Here is a 14823-nt window from a genome sequence, read left to right on the forward strand (position 1 = left end):
CAGCAAAAGGTTACTACTGAGAGTCTAACGCTACAAAAAGTCAAAAAAGAAGCATATTAGCAGTTTTAGAAAAACAATGTTTGTTATGATCTTAGCTGTAAAATTTCTCTGTAATTGGATGTATATCTTGGATGATATTCATGATTTTGTAAAACCAAGCTGAAACTTTAATGTGCAAAAATTTGGTGAATTTCATGTTGATGCTATAATTTGAGGAGGGCTAAGAATATTATGGAACTTTATCACATTTTAGCTTGGTGAGTCTAAATATATTTTGAAGAGAAATCATGATGTTTGGCAAGTTAAATATTGCTATAATTAGTAAAAATTCCTAGAGGTTAATGTGTCATGTTCCTGGCCTTTGTTTGTTTGTTGGGTAGTTTTTGGTGCTTTGAGTGGCAAGATAAAGGTTGCAATTTTTGAGGAGCAAAATTCTTATAATTCAATACTTTTCTTTGATTTCTTGAAACAAAGAAGAGGCTCTAAATGATATATATGATTCTTGTGTTCAGTTGTATTGCTTTTACTGAATTAATGGTCAATCTAGAGAATCATTATGCACTTGGAAGGTGAAATAAGTCTCATTGTTATAATGCTATCAACAAAAAGATATAAAGGATCATATGATAATGTTCTAGAGGATTAATTTAGTTAAATATGATGATTATATTCCAAAAATTTGATTGAGGATAATTCAAGCAAGTTTAAGCTTGGTAGATATTTGGTGATTTTTAGTTGGTTTTAATTTGTTTATTGTTTTAAATTAATGAGAAAATTTATAGTGTTCTGATATTATTTAGGACTTAGGTATATGTATAATTTTGTCTAAATTTGTATAATTTTGATGTTCTCCTTTATTTTTGAGAGATACTAGATGGATGTAAATTTTGATCTTTGATGATCATGTCAGGTGGCTTTGAATATGTCACATGGATTTTAGTGGATGAAAGTGAAACTAGGATTTTAATATTTTAAAAAATCTGGTTGATTTAGTAATCATATCCATGGGATGCTATAGTATTTGCGCTTTAAGTCCTATTTGAGGTTTGGATGACAAGTAACATGATAATAGATTCTTAGATTGATGTTTAATAGAGGAAGTCCAAGGGCATTGATTTCTAAGTCATGTTTAATATAAGTTGGAGCCAAACCTGAGATTGGTTTATTGTCTATTTGTTGTGACCATCATAATTAGAGCATTATCACATTCAAGTTCTATCTGAAACCCTACTTCGACTGATTAAGTTTGAGTTTAAAGGACTAACTTTTTTTTAGGAGAGAGGAGTTATGGGCCCCATGCGCTTTTTTTATTATTATTTTATTTAATTGTGCATGCATGGCAGTTATAGAATTTTATTTTATCTTTATATTTTGCTTGGGTTTCAAAACCCTAGCCGTCGTCTCTTACATTGTGAGGTAAGCATATCCTTCATCGGATCTTTTGCCAAGTGTAGAATTGTCTCTATTCACTTTTAGATCTTGATAATTATTTTCCTATTTTTCCTTAGAAAAGGCTTGCATTTGAGTAGATCCTTGCTATTCCATGCTTTGTGTTATAAGCCTCTTTGCATGCAAATTTTGATGTTCCTATGGTGGTAATTTCTGTTTATTGACCATCCTTACTTGGAATCCTGTGGATGAGATACTTGTGTGTTAAATCTGTGAGCATGTTCACAACATCGGCTCTATTGATGGATATATATATATATATATATATAAGGGTTGTTTCGAATGAGCACTATAGCTTAGGTTTTATTCTAGAAAGCATAATGTATTGATTCTAATGTCTTCCTCGATATAAGTGTTATTAATGTTTTGTTTAGCATGAGATAGGCTACCAGATTTCATATTTTTAATTTTTTTATGCATTGTTGATTTTTATTGTAGCGTGGCACACTTAAGGATTTTTTTTTTATTATTCTTTTCTTTGCCTAATCTTTAAGCAAAGGGTTTTGTTATTATTATAGGAGCATATTTATAGTAATGTTTATAGCTGAAATGTAAGGCTTAGTTTTGTCAAAATCAGTGTCAACCCTAGGTCTCTGTGAGGTGGTTGTCTTATTTGATTTTAAGTATTTTCAAATTTATGTCCTAGAGTGATATGCTAATTTGGTTTAGATTCTAAGGCTTATAGGTATCATGTTGATTCCGTGGGGTTTGATCTTGGCTTGCATGTCTATAGGTTCCACCGAAGAAATTTGACCTATCATAGGATTTTTGGGGGTTTTAAGTGATCGACAGGTAAGTAAATCACATATAAATACACTTATATGTATATGCATTTCGACTCTTGAAAAATTACCAATTTTATTTTATTCACTTATATATCTTGTTAATGATATTTCTTTTATCATTGAGAAAATTTTTAGTTAATATTTATAAATTACTTTCTCATTGTTTGCATTTTATTAGTTATTTAATTATTAGTTTTAAAATTCTGATTTATTTTATGGATATTTTAAATTGAATATTTAAATGGTTATTTAATAGATGTTAATTTTTGTTTGAATACTATCTGATGAATGTGAGTTTCTATGGAAAGCTTTTATTTAACTTTTATCAAACTTTAGTTAATAATGCTGACCTTCGTGGGCTTTAACGAAAAATTCATTTATTTAATTTTTATCAGAATTCCAGTTACCGTATTTCCCTTTAGTATACAAACTAAGGAATTATTTTCATATATTTGTTAAATATTAATTATTGGTTGCTAAATGTTTTATTGTTGATATAATTGGAATTATTTTCTTAGAAAATGGGATCACTGAATTTCAGTATTATTGCATTGATGATAATTTTGGACTCAGCATATTTTTACTATAGAAACTCGTAATCCCCAATTAAATATGTAATAACTCTGTCACTGGGGGTTAAACATGGACCATGTCGACACGTACTTCTGACATAGAAACTATAGTTTTGCACTGTTCCATTGGTGAAGAATAACGGCTTTTGATATTCTAGCTCTGGTCACCAAGGATAAACATATGAGCTCTGAAACCTGACTCGAGTCACTAAGTTTAAATAAATGAGTTATACTGTTTTGTTTTGGTATAGTTATTTGGGGGGCATATATGATCGTTATTTTGGTAAATTAAATCTGTTTTAAATTATTTTTGATTTCTAGGTTCATTTTGATATATATTCCATTATGTTACATTTTTGTATGTTTTTAAAGATTATTAAACATTTTGTGATCCTGATATTTTTAGTCGTTGCTTACTGGGCTCCCAAGCTCATTAAGTTGTTCTCATTTCCTTTCATATTAGGAATAGGGTTGAGTGGTGGACAACTTAGTGAGGTTCTTGAGCAAGTCGCCATCTAGTGGTTGCTGAGTTAATAACCTCTCTTTCTATTGTCGACTGAACTTTTCTTGTTTATTTAAGAGTTATGTCAGACGGTGTTATACGTTTTATTTATATTTTGACATTATAGTTTCTGAAATTTATTGTCTTTGTTAGATGTTGTTCTTCCAAGTGTGAGATAGGTTTTTAGGCCTTGCGTGTCTACTTGGTTATGGGCTTGTAGGTATGCAGCCGTTTGCTAACACTTCGGATTTGGGGGTGACAACTTAACTGAGAAAATTCCATTTTTTTTCTAACGACCAGGATGTTGTAATCTTCATGTTATTATTGTAGTATGGAATAATGTTCAAAAGTGACGAAAGATCTTTGAATGTAGCTAATTGAAAAGGAGTATCTGGTGAATCAGGAAGAAGAGTGAATTATCTTAGAGTAATCTAGGGAAAGATGCAATAGAAGAAAAGGTTCAGCCACAGGTCTTTAAGTGTTTGCCCACTAGACCATCTATTAGACCAGAATAATGTGCTGGCTCTATTTCTAATAGTTTTGGAAATGCATGCTCGAAATGGATTTAAGGCAGTGATAATGCCTGCCCAGGAGAAAGATTTATTTCTAGGTTGAGATTGATACAAAGCTCCAAGAAGATCTCTTAAAGAGTAGTTGCCTTTGATAATTTTGACCAAGCAACCTTTTGGGTCAGAGGAGATCTTCCACCACCATTTTCCTAGTAGAGCTTTGTTTAATACTTGAAGGTTAAGGATGTCAAAGCCACCCTATTACATGGTCGGTAGATTCTTTTCCAGGCAATCAATTTAACTCCTCTAAATCCCATATCTGGTCCTTTCCAATGAAAGTTTGTCTGGATCCTTTCTATTTCTTGTATCATCTAAGCTAGAAGTTTGAATAACGTCATTCAGTAAATTGGTATTGTGGAAAGTACTTAATTAATAAGGGTTAATCGACCGCCAAGAAAAAGGTAGATTGCTTTTCAAGGTGTATGTCTAGATTGGACAAATCCAATAAGTTTTGCCCAATCTTGGCCCCTTAGTCTCCTACCAGAAAGGGGAATCCCTAGGTATGTGATAGCAGAAAATCTCTGCTACAGTTTAGAACCATTGCAAGAGCGATGTTTGGTTGAAAGCCATAATTTGTGGCTTATAGACAGCTTTTTGAGAAGTTGATAGTAAGGCCGGAGGAACCATCGAATAGGTTAAGAATTAATTTAATAAATAGAAATAATTTAACCAAAAGAACCAACCATAAAATATGATGGTAATCCAACTAATAAAATATAAGTCAATGAATAGCTTGGAATAAATTATGAAATTTTATATATTAAAAAAATACAACGGTTCAAGGGATTACTTGAGGATCGCCTGATCCCAATTGAAATCCAAGGTTATCTCTCAAGTTGGTCCTATAACCCAACTGAAGAACCAAACAAAATATGAATACTTAACCATGGACGAATTCATGCATTAACTCAAGATGAGTTTAACCCAAAAGGCTAAGAATGTTTTTAAAATAGAAAAGAAGCCAATGCTCAGGATTAGGGCTATTCAAAAAAACCGTTTAAACCGTAAATCTGACCAGCCCGATTTTTTTTAAACCGCCGGTCCGGTTCCAACCAGTTTCATAATTAACCGGTCTGGTCCGATTCCAGTTTTTGAAACCGCGGTACAAACTAGACCGGACCGATTTATATATAAATTTGTAAATATAGTTTTACGTTTTAGGCTTTATTAAAAATTTGTTTTGATCTCTCATGTGAAGAGATCAAAGAGGACAAAGGCGAGAATATATAGATAAGTAATGTATATTAATTAATTTAATTTTAATTCATAAAAACCGGGACCGAACCGGACTGGACCAAACCGGTCCAAAATGGTCCAAACTAGAACCGGTTCGGGTTTCCCTGTTATTTTGTCTAGTCTGGTCCCAATAATAAGAAAATTGTTTAAGCGGTCTGGTCTAGTTTTGGACTGGTCCGGTCCGGTTTTGGACAATGCACAGCCATACTCAAGATTATGATGACTTGCATGAGAGATACATACATAAAAGACAAAGATGAGCTAGCCTGAATACCAACAATTCTTCCAGCAAAGCATGGGTCTTTCTATCAACAATTTAGAAACTCCTAGCTTCAAAAGAAGTAGCAATGTAGGGAATCACTAGCTATAATTATAAATCTATAAATACACAAGAAAAAGGTCTACTAGCGTGCACATGCACTGACTATGATCAATCAAGGGATGAAAACCCACTTAAGGAGTATTTTAATATACACATGCATGCATATTCTAAAATATAACCCTATATATATAAGTAAATGCACATGAAACCATCTACAAAATACATGGTTTCATGCATATATGTCTGTGGTTTCATGCACACACACACACACACACACACACACACATATATATATTATATATATATATATATATGTATGTATCCACAAGGCCATGAGATATATATATATATATATAACCACGAGGTAGAAGTGTGGGTTTCGTGCAAGGATAAGCCCATATAATCATTCAAAAAGGGGGCAACTCTTCATGCAAACGTAAGCATAGATATGCACACAAAAATGAGTATATACAAACCCATAGATAGCTAAGAAGAAAAGGCTTTACAACTAAGCTCACCTCCAACTAAGCAACTGATAAGTGTTTGTGTGTTAAGAATGTGAAGTATTCTTTCCTTACGATGAGCATTACTTTTATCAGGTTTAAGCGCTAAAATATGTGTATTTGTGTTATTTTGGGCATGTAGGGTTGTGAAGCTAAGTACTGAGAAAAGAAGGCAAAAGTAGATCGTGAACGCACTATTTGGTAGAATCTTGAAAGGAACAAACGCGAAAGACACAAGTGGGGTCTATAGATGCGTGAATGTGTGCCAACCTCTATGTATTCAAGCAATTACAATAAGTCGAAGGGGAACGAAGACAGTCACATTTGCATATCCCAACTTGTGCATTGATAGCAAGATCATCACCAATGAAGCCTTTGATTGAAGAAGATTTGCGATCTATAGCATAAACGTGTGCTCATTTATGTTGCCTCAATGAAAAGTGTGGAATCATGAGTGTTTTGGTGAAGTAATGTAGCAAACTACTGTAGTAGTTTCTGTTCACAGCAGGCCAGAAAATAGATTTCCAGAGAATCCACACGGGCGTGTGGAAATTCCCCATGCCCGTGTGGAAAAAACCACAGGGGCGTATGGATTCCCGATTCTAGCTCTATTTAAGCCGCGTTTCAGCTAGATTTTTTAGAATCTTTTTCCCCTCTCCTCTTCCACTTTTCTCCATCGTTTAGGAGGCCGTCGGCTAGGATTTGGAGAGAGTTTTGGAAAGCCTTTGGAGTGGTTTGAAGGATTCAACACCGTGATTTGCTTGGAAGAAGGTTATTGGGGGAGCTGTCATCGGCATAGATCCTGTGAGGTGTGCCCTAGGCTGGACAAGGAAACCTTTGGAGAAGACTAGGCTACTCCACAAGACCATCGATACGAACACCGAGGGGATTTTTCTATGGATTACTTGTTTTTACATTCGATTTCATTGTTGATTGTAACTAACTCCATGGAGAGCTAAACCCCTAGTGGGTACTTGGATTTGTGAACCCTAGGATGTATTTAGTTCATTAATCTTCTTTTATTGTTTTCCTTAATTGATGTCTTTAATTGAGTTCCAATCTTGAATGCTTGTTGAATGATTTCTCCCTTAGAGTGACACTAGGGTTGACAGTCTACTTTGGCAACCTTTGTGAGTGAGTGACACACCATGAGGGTTAGACATTGCAAGATTGGAGAGGGTCGAGAGCGTGAGTCGAGAGGTAGCGAAGTGTCCCCTTTCCCCTCCAATGTGATTTATCCTACCTCCATGTTCCATCAGTTCTTTGCGTCATAGTAGAGTGAATAGGCTAAGGGATGACCTTCCACTGGGGCTTAGTTGCAAAGGTAACAGAGTAAAGCGTTGAAATGATTTTAGCATCTAGGGCTTAAATTGTGACTAAGGTTCTTTTGCCTGGACTAAAGGGTTAAATCTATACATAGGAATAGGGTTTATCACTTGGAATCCCTAGAGCTTCTTGCAACTCTACATAGTGTAAGGTGTTGAGATTGATAGATTTCTCCACCGGGACATAGTGTAGACTTAGTCACAGTTGACCTTAGATTTGGGACCTTGTGTTTAAGGATGTCCACGACTCATTGAGCATCAATTAGGAGACATAATAGTTGGTTTTGCACATGAAGCAATTGTCCTAGGTGGAACAATATCCGAGTACCCCACTATTATAGATTGCCTTACCTCTCATTTTAGTTGCACCTCTCTTTCTTTTCTTACTTTCTTTATTTTGTTTGCATAAATTCTATCACATCACTATTCTTCCGTCTTCGCTTAGTTAAATAGCAATCTTGGTATTTTTATTCCCTACTTTCTATGGATACGATACCCATTCACCTGGGTTTTATTACTTCGACAAACCCGTGCACTTGCGGGTCACACGCAAGGGGCACTGTCAAGTTTTTGGCGCTGTTGCCGGGGAGTAGGCGTTTAGAGATACTTTGCACTTTGCTATTTTAGCTATTTATCATTCATTCTATTTCACATTTTCTTATTCTATCATCGTTCTGATTTTTCTTTCTTTTTGGTTATAGCTCTAGGTTATGATCAAAGGGAACCCTTTACAAATTGTTGAAGGAGATCCTGAGCTTGAGCGTACACTTAGATGAAGGGGATAAGAACCTATACAATAACCGTCAATCCGAGCTAAAGTAGAAGGTCAAGGGTTGGATAATATGGCAGAACATAATGAACAATAGAGAACACTTTCCAACTATGCCAGACCTTCAGTTTTGGGCACACATTCGAGTATTGTGCGCCTCACCGATCACAACTCTGAACTTTGAGCTGAAACCGACATTCATACAGATGATTCAATAGTTAGCGCAGTTCAATGGTTTGGCCGATGAGGACCCAAACAATCATATTGAGAACTTCTTGGAAGTTTGTGACATGTTGAAGATTAATAGAGTATCGGATGATGCTATCAGATTGAGGGCTTTCCCATTCTCTGTCAAAGGAAAAGCCAAGCAGTGGCTTCATTCATTTCCAAAGGCTTCCATCACGACTTGGAATGAAATTGTTGAAGCCTTTCTTGCAAGATACTTTCCCCCTGGAAAGTCAGCGAGGCTTCGTAATGAGATATCCTCATTCATACAGATGGAGCTCGAATTATTGTTTGAGATATGGGAGTGTTTCAAGGACCTCTTGCGGAAGTGTCCGCAACACGGATTTCCTGAATGGATGATCATTCAGATTTTTTATAGCGGGTTGAATCCAAGTACAAGACAGCTTCTAGATTCTGCCTCTTGAGTTTATAAAGAGTTAAAAAATATAAAGAAAAACTAAAAGTTTTCATGCAAGAATATCCCATAAAAATATAATAAGTGCTTGTGTATAAGTAATACAAAGTATTCTTTTCTTACATTGAGCATTATTTTTATCATATTTTATCACTTATGCATGTGTATTTGTGTTCTTTTGTGCATTTAGGGTTGTGGAGACAATTTTAGAAGAAAGGTACCAAAAGTAGATCGTGGATGCATTTGTTGATGAAGTTTTGGATTGAACAAACGTGAAGACACAAGTTGTGCTCAAAGACATGTGGGTGTGTGCCAACCTTCATTATACTCAAGCGAATACACAAATTGGAGGGGCACAAACATAGTCACACTCATGTGTTCTGACTTGTGCAATACTAGCAAAATCTTTGTCAATGTGGTTTTATTGAAGACATGAAGCACTGTAGCAATTTAATGTAGTAGTTTACTTGTGCAATACTAGTAAGATCTTCATCAAAGACATGTGGGTACGCCCATTCATGTGGCGTCGATGAAGAGAATAGAATCGGGAGCATTTTTGTGAATACACTATAGCAGTTTACTGTAGCAAACTAAAGCAAAACCATGGTAGCAGTTACTGTTCACAGCTCACAAAAATTTGATTTCTAGAAATCCAGATGGCTGTGTGGAAATTCCACACGCCCATGTAGATGCCCTATTCCAATCCCCTATAAATACTGCGATTTGAGACGCTTTGAAGGATCCTTTTCCCATCTTTTCCCTATCTTTGGAGGCGCTTGCGGCAAGGGTTTGGAGAGGCTTTGGCTAGGTCTTTGGAGTGGTTCTATGGCCTTCGATATCGCGTTCCTTCATAAGATAGTTATTGGGTGAGTTTTCATCATCATCGATTTGGCGAGGTGTGCTCTAGGCTTGATGTGAGAACCCTTGGAGAAGACAAGATGACTCCACAAGACCATCGATACGGACTACAAGTGGGTTTTACTTATGGATTGCATGCTTTTACATTCGATTTCATTGTTGATTGTATATTGCTCTATGGAGAGCTAAATCTCTAGTGGATGCTTGGACTTGTAAACCCTAAGATGACTTTGTTTCATTGACCTTTTATTATATTTCTTTAATTGATGTTTTTAATTGAGTTCCAACCTTGAATGCTTGTTGTATTGATTTTCCCTTAGAATAACACTAGGGTTGAGAATCTATCTTGGTAATCCTTGTTGATGAGTGATACACCATGAGATTTAGACAAAGTAGGGTTGGAGAGGGTCGGTGAGTCGAGAGATAGTGAAACATTCCCTTTCCCTTCCAATGTGATTTATCCTACTTTCACATTCCCAGAGTTCTTTGCGGTCATGATAGAGTGAAGTGCTAAGAGACAAACTCCGTTGGAGTTTAGTTGCGCAAGCCACAGAGTAAAGCATTGAAGTAATCCTTAGTGCTGGGCTTAATTGTGACTAGAGGTCTTTCTCCTGGACCAAACGGTTAGATCTAACCTAGGAAATAGGGTTTATTACTTGGAATCCCCAGAACTTCATGTAACTCCACACAATGTGAGGCGTTAAGAGTATCTCTTTCCGCCGGGGCATAGTGTAGGGTTAGTCACGGTTGACCTTAGGTTTTGGACCATGTGCTTTAGGATTTCCACGACTCGTTAAAACATCAATTAGAAGACATAATGATTAGTGTTGCACTTGAAACAATAATCCTAGGATGAGTAATGTTTGGGTGCCCCATCTTTATATTCTATTGCGTCTCTTTCTTCTTTTCTTTATTTTTACTTGCATCGATATTGTTCACACCACTCTTGAATCATCTTCACTATAGTTGAATAGCAATTCTTGTGTTTCCAAGCACTATTCTCTATGGATACGACTACCCACTTACCAGGGTATTTCATTATTTCGACAACCCGTGCACTTGCGATACACACACGCAAGGGGTGTCTCAAAACACTCAAATGGCTATAACTCTAGATGTAAATATAAGCATACAAATAAACAAGATTTCAACTTGACATACAAATAGTCCATGAATGGAGAGTTAAGCTTTCCATTGATGTGAACAGTCATCCCAACTACCTCTAGGTTTGCAGATAAGTTGGTGATGATCAGCTCCTCTCCAGTTTGATTATAGCTACTACAACACTTTGGCAACATTCCTCACCCTTCAAGTTCCAAGTGCAGAAGGAATAGAGACCATGGAGATGAAGGAAATAAGAGAGAGAGGAGGGAGGCAAGGAGATTAAAGCTTAGTTTGACAGCAAGCATGGATATGATGGAGCCTAGGAAATCCTTTAGGAATTCCTTCTTTCAACAAAGTTTTATCACAACAAGATGACAAGGAGAAAAGGGATTAGAAGAGAAAAACACATGGTTAGCATCCTAAGCAAGTCTTGGAGTCAAATGGGGTCTACAATCTTCCCTTCTTTAAAATATTTTAGTCCTCTAAACTCACTCTTGCTCTGAGAAACAAATACGAATATCTTTTCTGTGATTTCAGACTCCAACTCCCATGTTGCCTCACACTCAGAATGGTTTTTCCACTAGACTTTGACATAGGGAATGATAAGTGCTTGAGTAAACATGTTTTTATACTGTTTTACATGCATTGAACATCATTTTATATATGGTTTATGTCTCATATTGTATATTGGGTGTTCTTTTATGTATGTAGGTTGTGAATGTATTGAAAATTCAAAAGAAAGCAAAGATAGGCTATCAAGGCATAATGTTGAGAGTTATTGTGCAATTCAAAGATGAAGACACAAGAGGAGTTCATGAATGAGAAGATGTGTGCCAACTTCCAAGGAGATCTAAGTCATTGCACCAGTTGGAAGGGCACAAAGACAATCATATCTTCACATTCCTTCTCTTTGTGAAGATTGCAAGATCTTTCAAAGACGCGTCAATGAAGAAAAGCCTTATAGCCTACCACAGGATCGTGTGCCCAATTATGTGGCCTCAAGAGAAGGATGTTCGGATCGCGTTTTGTGGATATCACTGTAGTAATTTTACTGTAGTAGTAATGTAGCAAAGTTAATGTTCACTCGCCCATGTGAAAATTCATGCAACCCACACGGATGTGTGAGGGCACGTGACAGACGTGATTTGGAGCTATAAATACTCGCCCGTTTGCCCTATTTTTTGGGGACTTTTTGCGGGGCTTTGAAGTGAACGCTTTGAAGGTAAGGCGGCTAGGGTTTAGAAGGAGGTCTTTGGCAACTTTAGAGGAAGTCCATCACCAACTTTGATCGATCTTCTCTCCGTCATAGCATAGAGGAAGCCACCGGTGACCTAGCTTTGGAGGAGGATTCTTCAAGACGGTGGACAACTCATCAAGGCCATTTACTACGAATTCAAGGGGGTTTTCATTCATGATTACCATTGCTTTTCATTGTATTAATCATTATTTTATAACTTGCCAAATGGAGTGTTAAACCTAGTGGGTATGAGGGCATGTAAACCCTACGATCTATTATTTGTATTGATTTACTTTATATTTCTAGTTAATCTGAGTTGATTTGAGTTTTAACCTTGTGATTTCATTATTTGTGTATGTTATTGATCTTTGTTATTAATCTACATTGCTTGATTTGTTACTTTAATGTGAGAGGTCTCCATTAGAGTTAAAACACCCAAGTTAAAAGGGGTTGAGAGGATGAGTCATGAGATAGTGGAGTGTCTCCTCTCCCTTCCAATTGAGTGTTTCCTATCTCCGTATTCCCTAGACTCTATGCAACCATATTTGGTGTGAGGCATGAGATTGATAGATTTCTCTGCTGGAACCTTGTAGGGGGTTAGGAATCCTTCACCGGGAATTAGGGTTGGATCTATTTTTTGGAATCAGTTCCACTCCTAGGTATCGCTAGAGCTTATTGCGGTCATATGTGGTGTGAGGTGTTGAGATTGAGTGATTTCTCCACCGGGACCTTGTAAGGGACTAGTATCGGTTGCTTGGAGACGAGGACCGGTTGTTCTTAGATTACCTCGACTCAATTAAACTCGGTTTAGAGGCATTTAGCGAATCTTGAGCTTCATGTTAGATCCTAGGGAGAGCATTGCCTGAATACCCCATCTTAATTGATTGAGAACTCCTTCACTTTATTTCTTGCTTGTTTGCTTGCTTATTAACTTTTCTCACAATTTGTTCAATTCATCACATTCATTGATTCCGACTAAATAACTAAGAATCAGTTAATACTAGTACTCTCATTCCTTGTGGATTCGACTGCCCACTCACTGGGATAATTATTACTTTGACACCGGTGCACTTGTAGTTACACGCAACGTGAGCGCGTGTCAAGGAATAAGTTGCTTTTTCAATTCTTGCTTCTTGAAGTCTAAAATATTTACAGGTCATTATTCATAACACAAACCAATGCTTTGCTCAAAATTAGAGAACTATATCACATGATTAGGATTGGAAACATATTATCTCAACATATAGACATAGAACTCACTGTGCACTTGAGAAAGAGTAGGAGGAAGGGCAAGCCCATACGCCACCTCACCTACACATTCCAAAATTTCAAAAAAGGGCGATGAAACGAGGACTAAACTTACCTTTAACACCAAAGTGGAAAATCCCTTTAGTAGGAGCAACTTTCAAGAACACGTGTTTGCCTATTTAGAATTCCAAGTTTCTTCTTTTGTTGTCTGTTCTGAGCTATTCACAGACGGTCTCTAATTTGGCTAACCTTCTTGACTGTCAATTGCACAGTCTCAGGTCCTAGAAGCTTTCTCACTCCTACATCAACCAAACAGATTGGTGATCTACATTACCTCACGTGCAAAGCCTCGTATAGAGGCATTTGGATACTTGCTTGGTAACTATTGTTTCTGTAGCTAGCTCTAGTATGTCAAGTACTTTAGTTCTCAAAATTTTTGCTTATCTTCTTCTGAAAGTTTTTCTTCTGTTCCAATATCCTTCTAAACAAAATCTAGGGACTTGGCACATCCCACCATTTCATCATAAGTACTCAAATGTCATGCTGCTAGTCATACATAATGCTAAGTGTTTTACCTTGCTCAGTGAAGCTCTCACTCATAACAACCCCTTCCTTCTCCAGAGCTTCATAGAGTAATTCTATGAACTCGCTTTGGATAAAATACAGTTTGAAGGAAAATTTCTGAAAACTCGGGCTCAGCTTCTCCGCCGTCGCCACTATCCCCCTTTTTTTGCTCTCTTTCTTTGATCATCGCATTGGTAAGCACTTCTTTATAGTTTTCCTTTTCCCCGTGCATCTAAAGCGGATCAGATTTGTTTCCATATTTGACCGGCTTAGCCAAAATATGACTTGTTCACCCATTTTGGCACCTCCGGTAATGCAAGACACCTATTCATTGAAATTGCAAGCTGGGAATAGAAATGCACTTACAACAGTATATGTTAGCTAGTGCTAAGATATGGAGAACTATGGCTTCATGTATCTTCACAAATGGAAAGCTCCCATCTTTGCCTTCTTTTGGGACCTCTCCAAGAGGCTTGAATCTAGTGCTTGGATTAGTTGAGTTGGAAAATTTGCAAGTAAGTAATCCGCACCTATTATTTTGACAAATATAAATTACAAATTCTGATATTATTTGAATAATTATTTTATTTGGTTTTTCTATTAATTATATCTGTGGTAGTTTATTGTATTTGGTTAATCATTTATTATCATGAGATATTCATCAATTATAAGAATGGTTTAATCCATTATTTCAATTTTTATCAATTACATATTTATTTGCTTAACCATGTGATAAGATAATTATTTTTTTCTTCAAATATGTTTCAAGCTTTATATTTTAGTTATTCTTCTTTTATTCCTTCTAGTCAGTTGTTTATGACTTGATAATTATTATTTAATTATCTTTTAAATTATTTGTTTGACTATCCATTTGTTTATAACTTGTATTTATTGTTTAACTACATGGCTTTTGTTGGTGTATTTGTATCTAGATATTTTATTCTTGGTTTTGAATTCTCCTAAAAGTGGATCATGTCACTTTCTATCTAAGATGGAGATCATAGTCTTTTGTTGATGACATATTTATGGAAATTGTGAGGATGGCATTTGGGAAATAAATTAGATCATTTGGTAGCTTAGAACCAATAGTTCAAGGTTTATTGGGTTGGATTTCTACAGATTTGAGATTATGACATTATA

At 36.1% G+C, this 14823-nt stretch overlaps 1 non-coding gene across 1 annotated transcript; it reads right to left on the minus strand.

Annotated features, from left to right (window-relative positions):
* Positions 1-8496: 8496 nt before the first annotated feature.
* Positions 8497-8603, minus strand: LOC120262632. The gene has a single exon (XR_005536894.1). It is a non-coding gene; the product is annotated as a small nucleolar RNA R71 (small nucleolar RNA).
* Between the last annotated feature and the right edge of the window lie 6220 nt (positions 8604-14823).

The sequence above is a fragment of the Dioscorea cayenensis genome, chromosome 5 (genome assembly GCF_009730915.1).
Source record: "Dioscorea cayenensis subsp. rotundata cultivar TDr96_F1 chromosome 5, TDr96_F1_v2_PseudoChromosome.rev07_lg8_w22 25.fasta, whole genome shotgun sequence".
Taxonomy (NCBI): Eukaryota; Viridiplantae; Streptophyta; class Magnoliopsida; order Dioscoreales; family Dioscoreaceae; genus Dioscorea; species Dioscorea cayenensis.